The following is a 15,278-nucleotide window of genomic DNA, read 5'->3' on the forward strand; positions in this document are numbered from 1 at the left end:
GAGGCTGTTATTATGGGATATTAGAGCATGTTACACGGAATATAAGAGGCTGTTATTATGGGATATCAGAGCATGTTACACGGAATATAAGAGGCTGTTATTATGGGATATCAGAGCATGTTACACGGAATATAAGAGGTTGTTATTATGGGATATCAGGACATTACACGGAATATAAGAGGCTGTTATTACGGGATATCAGAGCATATTACACGGAATATAAGAGGCTGTTATTATGGGATATCAGAGCATGTTACACGGAATATAAGAGGTTGTTATTATGGGATATCAGGACATTACATGGAATATAAGAGGCTGTTATTATGGGATATCAGAGCATATTACACGGAATATAAGAGGCTGTTATTATGGGATATCAGAGCATGTTACACGGACTATAAGAGGCTGTTATTATGGGATATCAGAGCATATTACACGGAATATAAGAGGCTGTTATTATGGGATATCAGAGCATGTTACACAGAATATAAGAGGTTGTTATTATGGGTTATCAGGACATTACGCGGAATATAAGACGCTGTTATTATGGGATATCAGAGCATGTTACACGGAATATAAGAGGTTGTTATTATGGGATATCAGAGCATGTTACACAGAATATAAGAGGTTGTTATTATGGGTTATCAGGACATTACGCGGAATATAAGACGCTGTTATTATGGGATATCAGAGCATGTTACACGGAATATAAGAGGCTTTTATTATGGGATATTAGAGCATGTTACACGGAATATAAGAGGCTGTTATTATGGGATATCAGAGCATGTTACACGGACTATAAGAGGCTGTTGGGGCAGAATGCTGGACACACTGGGGCAATACAGGAGACCATGGGGCAGATTGCTGGACACACTGGGGCAATACAGGAGACCATGGGGCAGATTGCTGGACACACTGGGGCAATACTGGAGACCATGGGGCAGATTGCTGGACACACTGGGGCAATACAGGAGACCATGGGGCAGATTGCTGGACACACTGGGGCAATACTGGAGACCATGGGGCAGAATGCTGGACACACTGGGGCAATACAGGAGACCATGGGGCAGATTGCTGGACACACTGGGGCAATACAGGAGACTATGGGGCAAATTGCTGGACACACTGGGGCAATACTGGAGACCATGGGGCAGAATGCTGGACACACTGGGGCAATACTGGAGACCATGGGGCAGAATGCTGGACACACTGGGGCAATACAGGAGACCATGGGGCAGATTGCTGGACACACTGGGGCAATACAGGAGACTATGGGGCAGATTGCTGGACACACTGGGGCAATACTGGAGACCATGGGGCAGAATGCTGGACACACTGGGGCAATACTGGAGACCATGGGGCAGATTGCTGGACACACCGGGGCAATACTGGAGACCATGGGGCAGAATGCTGAACATACTGGGGCAATACAGGAGACCATGGGGCAGATTGCTGGACACACCGGGGCAATACTGGAGACCCTTTGGCAGATTTCTGGACACATTGAGGCAATGCTGGAGACCCTGGGGCAGACTTCTGGACACACTGGGGCAATGCTGGACACTGGGGCAGATTGCTGGACACACTGGGGCAATGCTGGACACTGGGGGTAATATGCTGGACACACTGGGGCAGACTGCTGGACACACTGGGGAAAGGCTGGACACACTGGGGGCAGTGCTGGACACACTGGGGCAGATTGCTGGACACACTGGGGGTAATATGCTGGACACACTGGGGCAGATTGCTGGACAACATGGGGGTAATATGCTGGACACACTGGGGCAGATTGCTGGACAACATGGGGGTAATATGCTGGACACACTGGGGGCAGGACTTGAGGCATGGGCAGAATGTAGATACGGGGCATGATTGGAGATACGGGGCAGGATTGGATCATGGGGCAGGACGGATACGATGGAGGCTGGTGGGGCAGGATGGGGAGATCATATGGGGTAGAATGGATACTCATGAGGGCAGGATGCGAGAACATATGGCTGGAGCCAGGAATGAGATAAACGGGGCCAGGGTGGGGAATAGTGTTACCATAGGGGATAATTAAGGGATATTATTACTGCAGTGATGTATTTATTTTATTTTTTGAGTATACTGTTTTAAATGGGGGGGCGGTCCTGTTACTGTGCAGAGTGACACTATATCGCCTTTTTATCTTCATGTGGTGTAATGTAGAAGTTGTGAAAAATTAAGTAATGTGTTCTGCAAGCGGAGCTCGAGATAACTGTGTTATTTCCTGCAGAAACGAGTCCTGGCTGGAAGGAATGATGGCGGTCTGTGCTGGATGAAAGATGAAGGACTTCACCTAGAGACATCACTGGTGAGTCAGTGTTACCTATACACTGACACTATACACTGTATACTATATAGAGGTCCTGTGTATAATGTCACCAGTGATCTCTGTATTACCTCTACACAAACACTGCATACTAAGTACAGATCTCCTGTGAATACTGGCACTTATGGTGATAGTATTGTGGTTTTTTTTTTATTACTGATCAGTATTGTAGTATTCAGTCACTATGTGGTGGTAATATGTGGTCTGGAAATGGTGTTGTGGTATTTGTCCCTTGTATGTAGTATTATTCGGTCACTGTGTGGCCTGGTCATGGTGTGGTGGTATTAAGTCACAGGTGTGGCATGTGGGGGTGACACCATTAGGCCCAGTTTACGTTCTACAAAACAGGAAAACCATTTTTGGTAACCTTTGTGTGTATTGAGTGGGGGGGGGGGGGGGCGCCAAACTCGGGAACAGCCCCGGGCGGCACAAGCTCTAGCTACGCGTCTGATATCAGAGCATGTTACACGGAATGTAAGAGGCTGTTATTATGGGATATTAGAGCATGTTACACGGAATATAAGAGGCTGTTATTATGGGATATTAGAGCATGTTACACGGAATATAAGAGGCTGTTATTATGGGATATCAGAGCATGTTACACGGAATATAAGAGGCTGTTATTATGGGATATCAGAGCATGTTATACGGAATATGAGGCTGCTATTATGGGATATCAGAGCATGTTACACAGAATATAAGAGGCTGTTATTATGGGATATCAGAGCATGTTACACTGAATATAAGAGGCTGTTATTATGGGATATTAGAGCATGTTACACAGAATATGAGGCTGTTATGGGATATCAGAGCATGTTACACAGAATATAAGAGGCTGTTATTATGGGATATCTGAGCATGTTACACGGAATATAAGAGGCTGTTATTATGGGATATCAGGACATTACATGGAATATAAGAGGCTGTTATTATGGGATATCAGAGCATGTTACACGGAATATAAGAGGCTGTTATTATGGGATATCAGAGCATGTTACACGGAATATGAGGCTGCTATTATGGGATATCAGAGCATGTTACACAGACTATAAGAGGCTGTTATTATGGGATATCAGAGCATGTTACACTGAATATAAGAGGCTGTTATTATGGGATATTAGAGCATGTTACACAGAATATGAGGCTGTTATTATGGGATATCAGAGCATGTTACACGGAATATAAGAGGCTGTTATTATGGGATATCAGGACATTACATGGAATATAAGAGGCTGTTATTATGGGATATCAGAGCATATTACACGGAATATAAGAGGCTGTTATTATGGGATATCAGGACATTACACGGAATATAAGAGGCTGTTATTATGGGATATCAGAGGACATTACACAGACTATAAGAGATTGTTATTATGGGATATTAGAGCACAGTACAGGAATGACAGAAGCCACCACTCTGCTTTCCTGCCCGCACACACAGCCGCCCCCCAGGTAACAGATCACATGATCACATAACATCACAGGTCCTGCAGCCGCTTGTTAGCGCTCCCCGTGCGGCTAGGCTCCGCCCCGTCATGTGACCGATCACAGGGTCTGCAGCCTGTGGTTAATCCGCTGCAGATCAGGTCCTGGTCGCGGTACGTATGATCCGTGCTCTGATTATTGCGGAATTATCCGGCGCCATATTTCGCCGCAGTATTTCGATACACGGGAAGAACTCGGGCGCCTGGACGACCCTCTAGGACAATGTAGAGTTCCTAGGCAGGGCCGGATTAGTGGAGGGCGCATTCCTGGGGCCTACCCCACCTACATGCACTAATGGCCGTTCTGGATCTGTCAAGTCCAGGGAGCCTCCGAGTTTTGTGTCTCCAACTTCAAAAACTGTAAAAACCCGATGCAGATATGATAATAAACCCCACGGTGTGTTCCCAGAGAGGTGGTCCTGCACATCCAGCTGTGCTCCTGCACATCCAGCTGTGCTCCTGGTGTTTGTTTACCTGCTGCTAGCATGTGACCGCTGCAACCAATCAGTGACCGCAGCAGCCAATCAGTGACCGCAGCAGTCATGTGCTGTATCTTGCTGGCATCATGGCTGCTTGTAAACAAAGACTGGGAGCCCTGCCAGCATGTCAGTCCTGGGGAAAGAAATAGATCTAACCTCTATATACTTCTGTTAAATTGTCCACTTGCCTGTGTGGCCTCCTTTCCCAAATTCGGCAATGGTAGGAGGATGTCATGTAGAGGGGTCCTCATCATTTAGAGGAGGTGGCTCTTGATGATAAATGGTGGTCCTTGTTAGGCTGCCGTCACACTAGCAGTATTTGGTCAGTATTTGACATCAGTATGTGTAAGCCAAAACCAGGAGTGGGTGATAAATGCAGAAGTGGTGCATATGTTTCTATTATACTTTTCCTCTATTTGTTCCACTCCTGGTTTTGGCTTACAAATACTGATGTAAAATACTGACCAAATACTGATAGTGTGACGGCAGCCTAAAAACTAGCAACTTTTCAACTTAGAAAATGTCCTCTCTGCCCTCCAGTAGGGATATTTTGCTTATAGTTTACTGCATAGGTTATAGGCCACCTCTGCTGTCTATCTGCGGTGGTCCGTCTCCTACTTGAGGAGCGCAGTGCTAGCAAGCACTATTATGAAGTTGGTGGGATCTCTGGATCCATCCTGCGCTCCTACAGTGCATCGGAGAGTGCACAGTTTGGGCCAACAGAATAATTGTTGTCAATTATTAAGGAGTGCACCACCCACCAGCAAGCAGGATGCAAGAGTCTGGGGAATTCTTTCTCCTGGTTGAAAACTTGGGACAATCCCTTAATCTAGCCCAGCTGTCAGGAATGCCAAGCATTTTTTCATCCATGAGCATCAATCCAGATTACCATCAATCCTGATGATGATTGATTTGAGCACGGTAATAGAAGCTGTGGGCCGGCACTGCTGCCACTCACCCTTTTACTATCACTGCCCTCAAATTATATATATATAATATATATATATATACACACACTAGATGGTGGCCCGATTCTAACGCATCGGGTATTTTAGAATATGCATCTCCACGTAGTATATTGCCGAGTCACGTAGTATATTGCCCAGCCACGTAGCATATTGCCCAGTCACATAGTATATTGCCCAGTCACGTAGTATATTGCCCAGTGATGTAGTATATTGCCGAGTCACGTAGTATATTGCCCAGCCACGTAGTATATTGCCCAGTCACGTAGTATATTGGCCAGTCACGTAGTATATTGGCCAGTCACGTAGTATATTGGCCAGTCACGTAGTATATTGCCCAGTCACGTAGTATATTGCCCAGTCACGTAGTATATTGCCCAGTGATGTAGTATATTGCCCAGTCACGTAGTATATTGCCCAGCCACATAGTATATTGCCCATTCACGTATTATATTGCCCAGCCACGTAGTATATTGCACAGCGATGGAGTATACAGCACAGAGCCATGCAGTATACAGACTTAAAATAAACATATACTCACCCTCCGTTGAAGTTCTGGCCCTGTGGGCGGTGCACGCGGCAGCTTCCGGTCCCAGAATATGCATCTCCACGTAGTATATTGCCCAGCCACGTAGTATATTGCCCAGCCACGTAGTATATTGCCCAGCCACGTAGTATATTGCCCAGCCACGTAGTATATTGCCCAGCTATGTAGTATATTGCCCAGCCACGTAGTATATTGCCCAGCCACGTAGTATATTGCCCAGCCACGTAGTATATTGCCCAGCCACGTGGTATATTGCCCAGCCACGTGGTATATTGCCCAGTCACGTAGTATATTGCCCAGCCACGTGGTATATTGCCCAGCCACGTGGTATATTGCCCAGCCACGTAGTATATTGCCCAGCCACGTAGTATATTGCCCAGCCACGTAGTATATTGCCCAGTCACGTAGTATATTGCCCAGTCACGCAGTATATTGCCCAGCCACGTAGTATATTGCACAGCGACAGAGTATACAGCACAGAGCCATGTAGTATACAGACTTAAAATAAAAAATAAACATATACTCACCCTCCGTTGAAGTCCTGGTCCTGTGTGCGGTGCACGCGGCAGCTTCCGATCCCAGGGTTGGTATGGGCGCAGGACCTGTGATGACGTCGTTTTGCCACTACCAATCAGCGACTTGGATCTCCATGACAGACAGAGGCCGCGACCAATGAATATCCGTGACAGAAAGAAGGAAAGACAGAAAGAAAGACGGAAGTGACCCTTAGACAATTACGGTATATAGTAGATATAGTACAGACCAAAAGCTTGGACACACCTTCTCATTTAAAGATTTTTCTGTATTTTCATGACTATGAAAATTGTACATTCACACTGCGACACTTACATTCACAAAGTTGCGGCTTTCACGGCGACCGCAGTAGGCTAAGTGACTGATGGGGCGTGATTACAACCGCAGCGCTGGTGCCGGCACCTCCCCTGTGACTGAAAGATCCAGCCTGCTAAGGGGAATAAAGCTCTTCTCCTCACAACAGCGGGGCTCTAGTTGCGGGCGACGCTCGGTGTCAGAACACTGTTGATCTGCAGGGTAATGGCATTATTGTACATGTCAGGTTCTCTGAATTACCACGTGCACACGTTTTGTCTGTGGTGAGTTTTTACCTCAGTATTTTTAAGCCAAAGCCAGGAATAGAGCAACCTGAGGAAAAGTATAATAGAAATATGTCACCACTTCTGTATTTATCACCCACTCCTGGTTCTGGATTACATATACTGAGGTAAAAAAACTCACAAAATACTCTTGTGTGCACGTGACCTAAAACTTTTAGCTTGAGCTATTCTTCATACAACGCTTGGCAGTCAAAGAACACCTAGAGAAAATGCCAGCGCCCTCTGTCACCCTGCACTAGGCATACCACAGTGTGCCCCCCAAAATTGACAGTGCCAGCTCCCAGCATAACGGTGGCTGTCACTTTACCCACTTAACTGTAATAGCTGTAGTGACCTCGCTATAGCGGTGACAGCCCTCAGTCGAGGTGACAGCTATAGTGTCTTCCCCCATAGCACTTTCCATATTTTGCATATGTTAAAGAATTTACTTCAAGAAACAGCTTTTCATACCTAGGTTGCTCTGAAAATTGGAGAATATGATGTGTGTCAATTTTTGGGTACATTCATACAAGGGAATATTTGAAGCAACAGATTGCCACACTGATACTGCACAATGAGAGAATTAGAGCTTGCATAAGGCAACCTATGTCAGGTGTGTTGTAATGAAAGCACCATTGTCCATATAAATGCCTTAAGGGTATGTTCACACGTTCAGGATTTCCATCCTTTTTTTTTCAGGACAGTTTTTTTAAAAAACTGCAGCTCTTGGCAGAAAACGCAGGTCCTTTTTTTGGTCCTTTTTTTGTCCTTTTTTGATGCGTTTTTTGATGCGTTTTTTTTATCCTTTTTTTATGCAGTTTTCTATGCAGAGACTGTGTGTTTCCTAGGAAGCTTTTTAGGGCTAAAATGGCTGAAAATACCCTAACCCTACCCCTAACCCTAACCCTACCCCTAACCCTACCCCTAACCCTAACCCTACCCCTAACCCTACCCCTAACCCTAACCCTACCCCTAACCCTACCCCTACCCCTATTCTAACCTTAGTGAAAAAAAAAAAAAAATTCTTAATTTTTTTATTGTCCCTACCAATGGGGGTGACAAAGTGGGGGGGGTGTCATTTACTATTTTTTTATTTTGATCACTGAGATAGGTTATATCTCAGTGATCAAAATGCACTTTGGAGCGAATCTGCCGGCCGGCAGATTCGGCGGGCGCACTGCGCATGCGCCCGCCATTTTGCAAGATGGCGGCGCCCAGGGAGAAGACGGCCGGATGGACACCGGGACGCCGGGTAAGTATAAGGGGGGGAGATTAGGGCACGGGGGGGGCATCGGAGCACTGGGGGGGGCATCGGAGCACGGGGGGGGGGGGGCATCGCAGCACGGGGGGGCGGGATCGGAGCACGGGGGGACAGCCACACTCCGCCCACGCACTTCCGCCCGCTCCCCCGCACTTCCTGCTGCAGCGGTTCTGCACATCAAATCGCAGTAAAACCCGCAGATATATTTTTGATCTGCGGGTTTTACTGCGATTTTGACCTCACAATGGAGGTCTATGGGTGCAGAACCGCTGCGGTTCAGGAAAAAGAAGTGACATGCTCCTTCTTTTTTGCCGCAGCTATTCTGCGCAGCTTTTTAAATGAAATTACGGACCATGTGCACAGCAGTGACTGTTTTCCATAGGGTTACATTGTTATGTACCCTGCATGGAAAACTGCTGCGGAACCGCAGCGGCAATACCGCTGCGGTTCCGCAGTAAAAAACGCACTGTGTGAACATGGCCTCAAAGGGGTTTCTCAGTCGCTTCATTGGGGGACATAGGTAACCATGGGTGTATGCTGCTGCTAATAGGAGGTTGACACTGTGCAAAAACAAAGATTGTCAATTCCTCAGCAGTATATACCCACCAACTGGCACAAAACTAGTCTTTCTCAGACCCATCTCTACCTTTTTGGTTTTGTTGTTTTCTTTTAATGTTGTTCCCTTTTTTCTTTCAGATTGTACTGGAAGCGAAACAGAGTGAAATATGTCACTCTGTCACCCCACACAGATATGGAGAGCACAGCGTTGAGTATGTCACACTGTATCCTCTCCAGTCTATCCAGTAGGACCCTAACCCTTAACGCATGAAGAGCATTCAGGTGACTAAGGGGATGGTCCTTGTCCCTCCCCAGGCCCACTCGCCCTCCAGAGCTAGACTGTTTGGAGAGAATACAGAAGGTTCTAGATGGATGTCATCAATCTTATTCATTCTCAAGCTGAGCCGGAGTCATCTTCAGGAATGTCAAGTCACCTCGTTTCCTCCCACATGTCCCAGGTAGTGGTAGCGCTGGGCTCCTTCTTACCTTTGGCAGGTTGGCAACTGTCTCCAGAGTATTCACAAAGATCATAGCAGCGACATTGGCCATTCTGTGGGACAGGGGGTTCTAACCATCCTTTACTTGGATGATATCCTCATCTAGGTCTCGACTTTTTCATCGGCGCAAGTGAGTCTTCAGATCACTCTCGGCACTCTTTGTCGCTTGGGATGGATTGTCAACAATCCAAAGTCGTCTCTAGTCTCATTTCAGCGACTAGCCTTCATGGGAATGCTTTTTGAAATGAGGCAAGCAAATGTTTTTCTTCCCAAAGAAACGCGCTACACCTCAACATTCGCTCCTTAAAACATCCTCGCTCTCGCTGCCTGCACTTTCGCATGGCCGTCATGGGCAGGATAGTGGCTGCTGCAGAGGCGATACCCTTCGCCCAGTTTCATACCAGATGTTTACAGTTAGGCTGGAGTCACAGTAGCGTATGGCATCCGTTGCGAGAGCATTGGATGTGATATACTGATGACCCTCTGCTGCGAGTGGGAGCCGAGTGTCATACTATTGTGCTCCGATTTTCTCTAGTAGCCTTCCACGACAGCCACCAGGAGGTTGTCTCCATTCCCTAATGTGGGACAGGAAGCACAAGAGGTTAAAAACCCCTCCCACCTCCCATTAACCAGTGTCTTTCCTGTCCCCCATGGGGCATGGAGAGGTTCCTGGTGCGCTGCTGCGGCGGCTCTAGCAGAGTACCTGAATCAGATCTTTTGCCGGGCACTTATGGTCGGGTCCCCCGCGGTTTCCTCCTGCTTTGTGTCTCCCGTCTCCTCCGGATTCTGGGACCGCGTTCCCGGTCCTCCTGCGTCCTCTCGCGGGGACAAAGCTGGCCGGTGAGCCCACCCGGAGGCCTCCCTGAGCTCTCCGGCGTCTCCCCCTCCAGCGCGCGCTGTTCGGCGACCCGGAAGTCAGCGGCGCTCCACTTCCGGGTCGGCGCTCCTGCACAGGAGCGACACAAGTCCAGAGCAATGGATTACCGAACGGCGTGCGAGGCACGCTGCATCCTCGCACGCCTGCCTGGGACTTAGGAGGGGGAGGGGCGGCTAATTGCACACGCTGGTTGCAGACTTATTTTCTATATAAGCTGCGAAGACGTCTCAGGTAAGCCTGCTGTAAGCATGGACTCGTCTTGCCCTGCAGCTGCAGAGCCCACCGCTCCTCAGGCCCTAGTAAGTACGGCAGAGGGTGTCCCATTTAAAGGTACATAATATACCTTTTCTTACTCGGCTTCCTCTCTCATTGCAGGGAGTCAAGCCAGGCCCTAAAAACATTCCCAAGCGTAGATGTGCTACCTGTAATGCGAAAATGCCACCAGATTGGGAGAAAAAGTTATGCCAACCTTGTACGGATAAAATCGTCAGAGCGGAACACCCTTCCTTGATTGATGAAATCCGCTCCTTGGTTAGGCAGGAGGTGCAAACCTCCTTGGCTACACTCGCCCCACCTCCACCACCGCCACCAGCCTCACCTGGTCCATCTCTCCCCAAAAAGAGGAAAATCCAGGAGTACTCTGAGTCAGAGTCTGAGGAGTCCTATACGTCCTCCTCTGTCAAGTGGGAAGACACGTTACCCCATAAATCTGCGGAGATCAGAAAATACCTTTTTTCCTCAGAATATATTGAGGATTTGGTATCGGCCGTGAGGAACACAATGGGGCTAAAAGAGGAATCAGTGCCTCAGTCTATACAAGTCGAGCTGTTTGGTATACATACTGAAAAGCAGCCCGGGTTTCCCGTCCATAAAAGCATAATTGATATGATTAATAATGAATGGGAATTACCCGAGAAACGGCTAACAACGCCTCCAGATTTTAAGCACCGATTTCCTCTTGACGAGGACTCAATAAAATGGAACATTCCAAAAATTGATGTCCAAGTGGCTAGAGTGGCTAAAAAGACGGCTCTGCCGTTCGAGGATTCTTCCCAATTAAAAGACCCCTTGGATAGGAAGATTGAGAGTCTTCTCAAAAAATCCTGGGAAACGTCTACCTCAGCCCTCCGGTTCAATATAGCATCCACATGTGTTGCCCGCTCGCTCTTCCGTTGGATAGAAGAGTTAGAAAGCCACATTTCTCAGGGTACCCCAAGAGAAGAAGTACTGGACTCTTTGCCTATCTTGCACAGAGCAACGGGGTTCCTTGCAGACGCCTCACTGGAATCTATCCGTGTGGCCGCCAGATCCTTGGTCCAGACAAATTCAGCCAGAAGAGCTCTCTGGTTAAAAATGTGGAGCGGAGATGTTACGTCAAAAATAAAACTGTGTTCTATTCCCTTTAAGGGTGAATATGTGTTTGGGCCCTCCTTAGATGATATCTTAGAGAAAGCCACAGACAGAAAGAAAACCCTCCCTGAACAGAAGCCTCCCAGGAAGCGTTTTTTTCGGCCCTCCCAGCCCTCCCAGGGTAGAGGGAAAGGAAAATCCGGAAGGTGGAGTTATGCTAAGGGGAAGCCTAAAAACATCCTTATTCCCCAACAACCACAACAAGAGAAGCAATGACTCCGATCCGGTATGGGGGAGGCTTTCGAACTTTGTCCACAGTTGGCAGAATATCTCCAACAGCCCCTGGGTGGTGAGTGTTATCCAACAGGGTCTGCTGATAGAGTTCGATGCGCCTCCTCCCAGGATCGTAAGAGTCACCTCCCTGTCATCTCGGGAGACTCAAAAGTTGATGATGGCCGGAATTCAGGACTTGCTAAACTCAAGAGCTATTTCCTTGGTCCCAGTGAACGAGCGGGGGGAAGGCCACTATTCCCGTATCTTCATAGTAAAAAAGCCTTCCGGACAATCTCGGATTATAATAAATCTGAAGGCTCTCAACAGATACATAACATACCGCAAGTTCAAGATGGAGTCAGTAAAAACAGCCATCCCTCTAATAGCTCCTCACTCATATATGGCAACAATAGACCTCAAGGATATATCCTACAGAAAACACTCCGGAGTATCAGAAAACCCGACAAGATATAAAAAATGTAACAAATTTTTATTAGATAATATACTCACAATACAGTAATACATATTACAGACAAGGAACACGTGTAATACATGTACGGCAGATCACTACCACTGCAAATAGCACCATGGGTATACGAGAAGAGCAATAGCTCAATACTGGCTAAAAAAGCACATAGGTCTATCACTACCTAATTAGTAAAGTGCATAGTGCCTCTGGGGTGCATACCAAGACCTCATGTCGCCATATATCTCTCATAATCAAACCTACAGTAGGTGAATATAACAATAGCCAGGGCTTTGCCCATCTTACCCAACATCTGATGGTGCCAGTGTGTGTCTGGAGGCACGTGTTCCTTGTCTGTAATATGTATTACTGTATTGTGAGTATATTATCTAATAAAAATTTGTTACATTTTTTATATCTTGTCGGGTTTTCTGATACTCCGGAGTGTTTTCTGTAGGATATATTGTATATTGGAGTAGTGCCCTGTTATTGTTCAGGTCCATTATAGGGTGTTTCCCAGTAAATAGGTTGTACTGATATGCATCAGTGGCATTTGTATCTAATAGACCTCAAGGATGCCTATTTCCATATTCCAATACATCCTTGCCACAGGAAATACCTGAGATTTGCGGTTCAATTCAACCAAAAGATCTTACATTTTCAGTACAATGTTCTCCCCTTCGGGATCTCCTCAGCCCCAAGGGTGTTCTCCAGAGTCATGGCGGAAGCAGTAGCCCATATCAGGAGCCAAGACATCGCCATAGTCCCGTACTTAGACGACCTGTTAATAATTGGTCCTTCCGCCGAAGTTCTCAATCAGAGAGTTTCCAAAACTCTGAACATCTTACAGGGGTTGGGTTGGATTCCAAACCTGAAAAAATCTCGGCTGTCACCATCAAAGGTGAGGAAATTCCTTGGAGTCCTCCTGGATTCAGAAGGTCAAAAGTCCTTCTTACCAGAGGAACATCGGATAAATTTAATTTCCAAGGTCTCACACTTCAGGAAGCAACGTTCTCCGTCCTTACGAACTGCAATGTCCCTTCTGGGATCGATGACGGCCTGTATACAATCAGTCCAGTGGGCTCAGAGCCACTCCAGAGTTCTGCAGGCGCACATCTTAGGGAACTGGAACGGGAATCCAAATTCCTTAAACAGAAGAGTTTACACTCCAGGGAAGGTAAAGGCCTCGTTAACCTGGTGGTTGATCCAATCAAACCTGCTGAAGGGTGTAGACTGGGTGCAAGATCCGCTAATTACGGTGACAACAGACGCCAGTCAAAAAGGTTGGGGAGCAGTGGTCTCACAAATCCCATTCCAGGGTCACTGGAATCAGAGAGAAAGCTCCAGTTCCTCCAACCTCAGAGAATTGTTGGCAGTGGAGAGGGCCCTTCTGGCAGCCAGCAGTCTCATTATAGGTCAACATGTCAGAATTTATTCGGACAATATGACGACTGTCGCGCATCTAAAACACCAGGGGAGTCCAAAGTTCAACCAACTAAAAGCAATATCAAACAGGATATTTTGCTGGGCAGAGAAACATCTCCTCTCACTTTCAGCGTTACACCTCAAGGGGTCGGTGAATGTCCAGGCGATCTAAAGCCGTCACGACTTGCATCCAGGAGAATGGAGCCTGAAGACGGACGCTTTCAAAATGTTGACAGACAGGTGGGGTCTTCCCGATATAGACCTTCTAGCGTCCAGCCAGAATGCACAGGTCGAGAACTACTTCTCCCTAAACCCCAAAGACAGGTCTCAGGGAGTAGACGCCTTTGCTCATACTTGGAGGTTCCATCTGGCTTACGGGTTCCCTCCAATACCGTTACTGGCGAAGACCCTCCGGAAGATCCGGGACGATCAGGTCCAGACTATCCTAGTAGCTCCAGCGTGGCCGAAGAGGAGCTGGTACCACCTCATCGAAGAATTAAAGGTGGACGGTCCAGTCTTTCTTCAGGTATCAGAAGATCTTCTCTGCCAGGGCCCCTTTTATCACCCGGAGCCACAGAAGTTCAAACTGGCAGCCTGGCTATTGAAGCCCAGGTACTAAGAGCTAAGGGCCTTTCAGAGTCAGTAATCTCTACTCTACAAAAATCTAGGAAACCTATTACTAATGCCATATATGGAAAAATCTGGAAAAGATTCTCCTCGTGGTGTCATCCTCATAAACCTGACCCTTTTCATCCTAATATTTCACAAATATTAGATTTTTTACAAAAGGGATTAGAATTAGGGCTGAAGCCAAGTACCTTGAAAGTTCAAGTATCAGCCTTGAGTTCCGTCTTCGATCAGGATCTTGCGGGTCATCGTTGGATAAAGAGGTTTATGGTCGCGGCATCAAGACATTGTCCAAGAAAACAAATTTTTGTGCCATCCTGGGACCTAAACATAGTTCTAAAGGGTCTTACGGCCCCTCCATTTGAGCCACTATCATCTTGTTCCTCGCATCTTCTGTCCTGCAAGACGGCCTTCTTGGTTGCAATTTCTACCGCAAGAAGAGTGGGGGAAATACAAGCTCTCTCAATTAGAGAGCCTTATCTTACCATAAGAGATGACTCCATCGTATTCCGTCCAGATCCTTGTTTCCTACCGAAGGTAGTGTCAGAATTCCATCGATCACAGGACATAGTCCTCCCATCGTTTTGTCACAATCCTTCAAATCCGGAAGAACACAGATTCCATACTTTGGACGTACGACGTATAGTTTTATACTACTTAGATTATACTAAATTATTTAGAATTGACAAAAATCTCTTCGTTCATCTTTCTGGCAGAAACAAAGGCAAGAAGGTAGCGAAGAGTACCATTGCCAACTGGATAAAAAAGGCCATTTCTGAAGCATACCTAAATCAGAATATTGCTGTTCCTGCGGGCCTAAAGGCTCATTCCACCAGATCCACTTCCGTCTCTTGGGCTGAAAGGGCTGGCGCTTCTTCGGAGCAGATTTGCAGGGCAGCAACATGGTCTTCTCTACACACATTTACTAAACATTATAGATTGGATTTCTGGTCCAATCAGGATCTTGCTTTTGGCCGAAAGGTTCTTCAAGCTGTGGTCCCTCC

General features: G+C 46.9%; 1 protein-coding gene across 3 annotated transcripts in view; it reads left to right on the forward strand.

Moving 5' to 3' along the window:
* The first annotated feature begins 3,874 nt into the window (after window positions 1–3,874).
* The window catches only part of LOC138665258 (uncharacterized), a 42,836-nt gene continuing 31,432 nt past the window's right edge, over window positions 3,875–15,278 (forward strand). For all 3 annotated transcript variants that reach the window (XR_011318437.1, XM_069752572.1, XM_069752573.1), the window contains exon 1: window positions 3,875–3,951. The gene's annotated coding sequence lies outside the window, so the exon portion shown is untranslated. The remainder of the gene's footprint in view (window positions 3,952–15,278) is intronic.

Source organism: Ranitomeya imitator, chromosome 2 (genome assembly GCF_032444005.1).
Source record: "Ranitomeya imitator isolate aRanImi1 chromosome 2, aRanImi1.pri, whole genome shotgun sequence".
Lineage (NCBI taxonomy): Eukaryota > Metazoa > Chordata > Amphibia > Anura > Dendrobatidae > Ranitomeya > Ranitomeya imitator.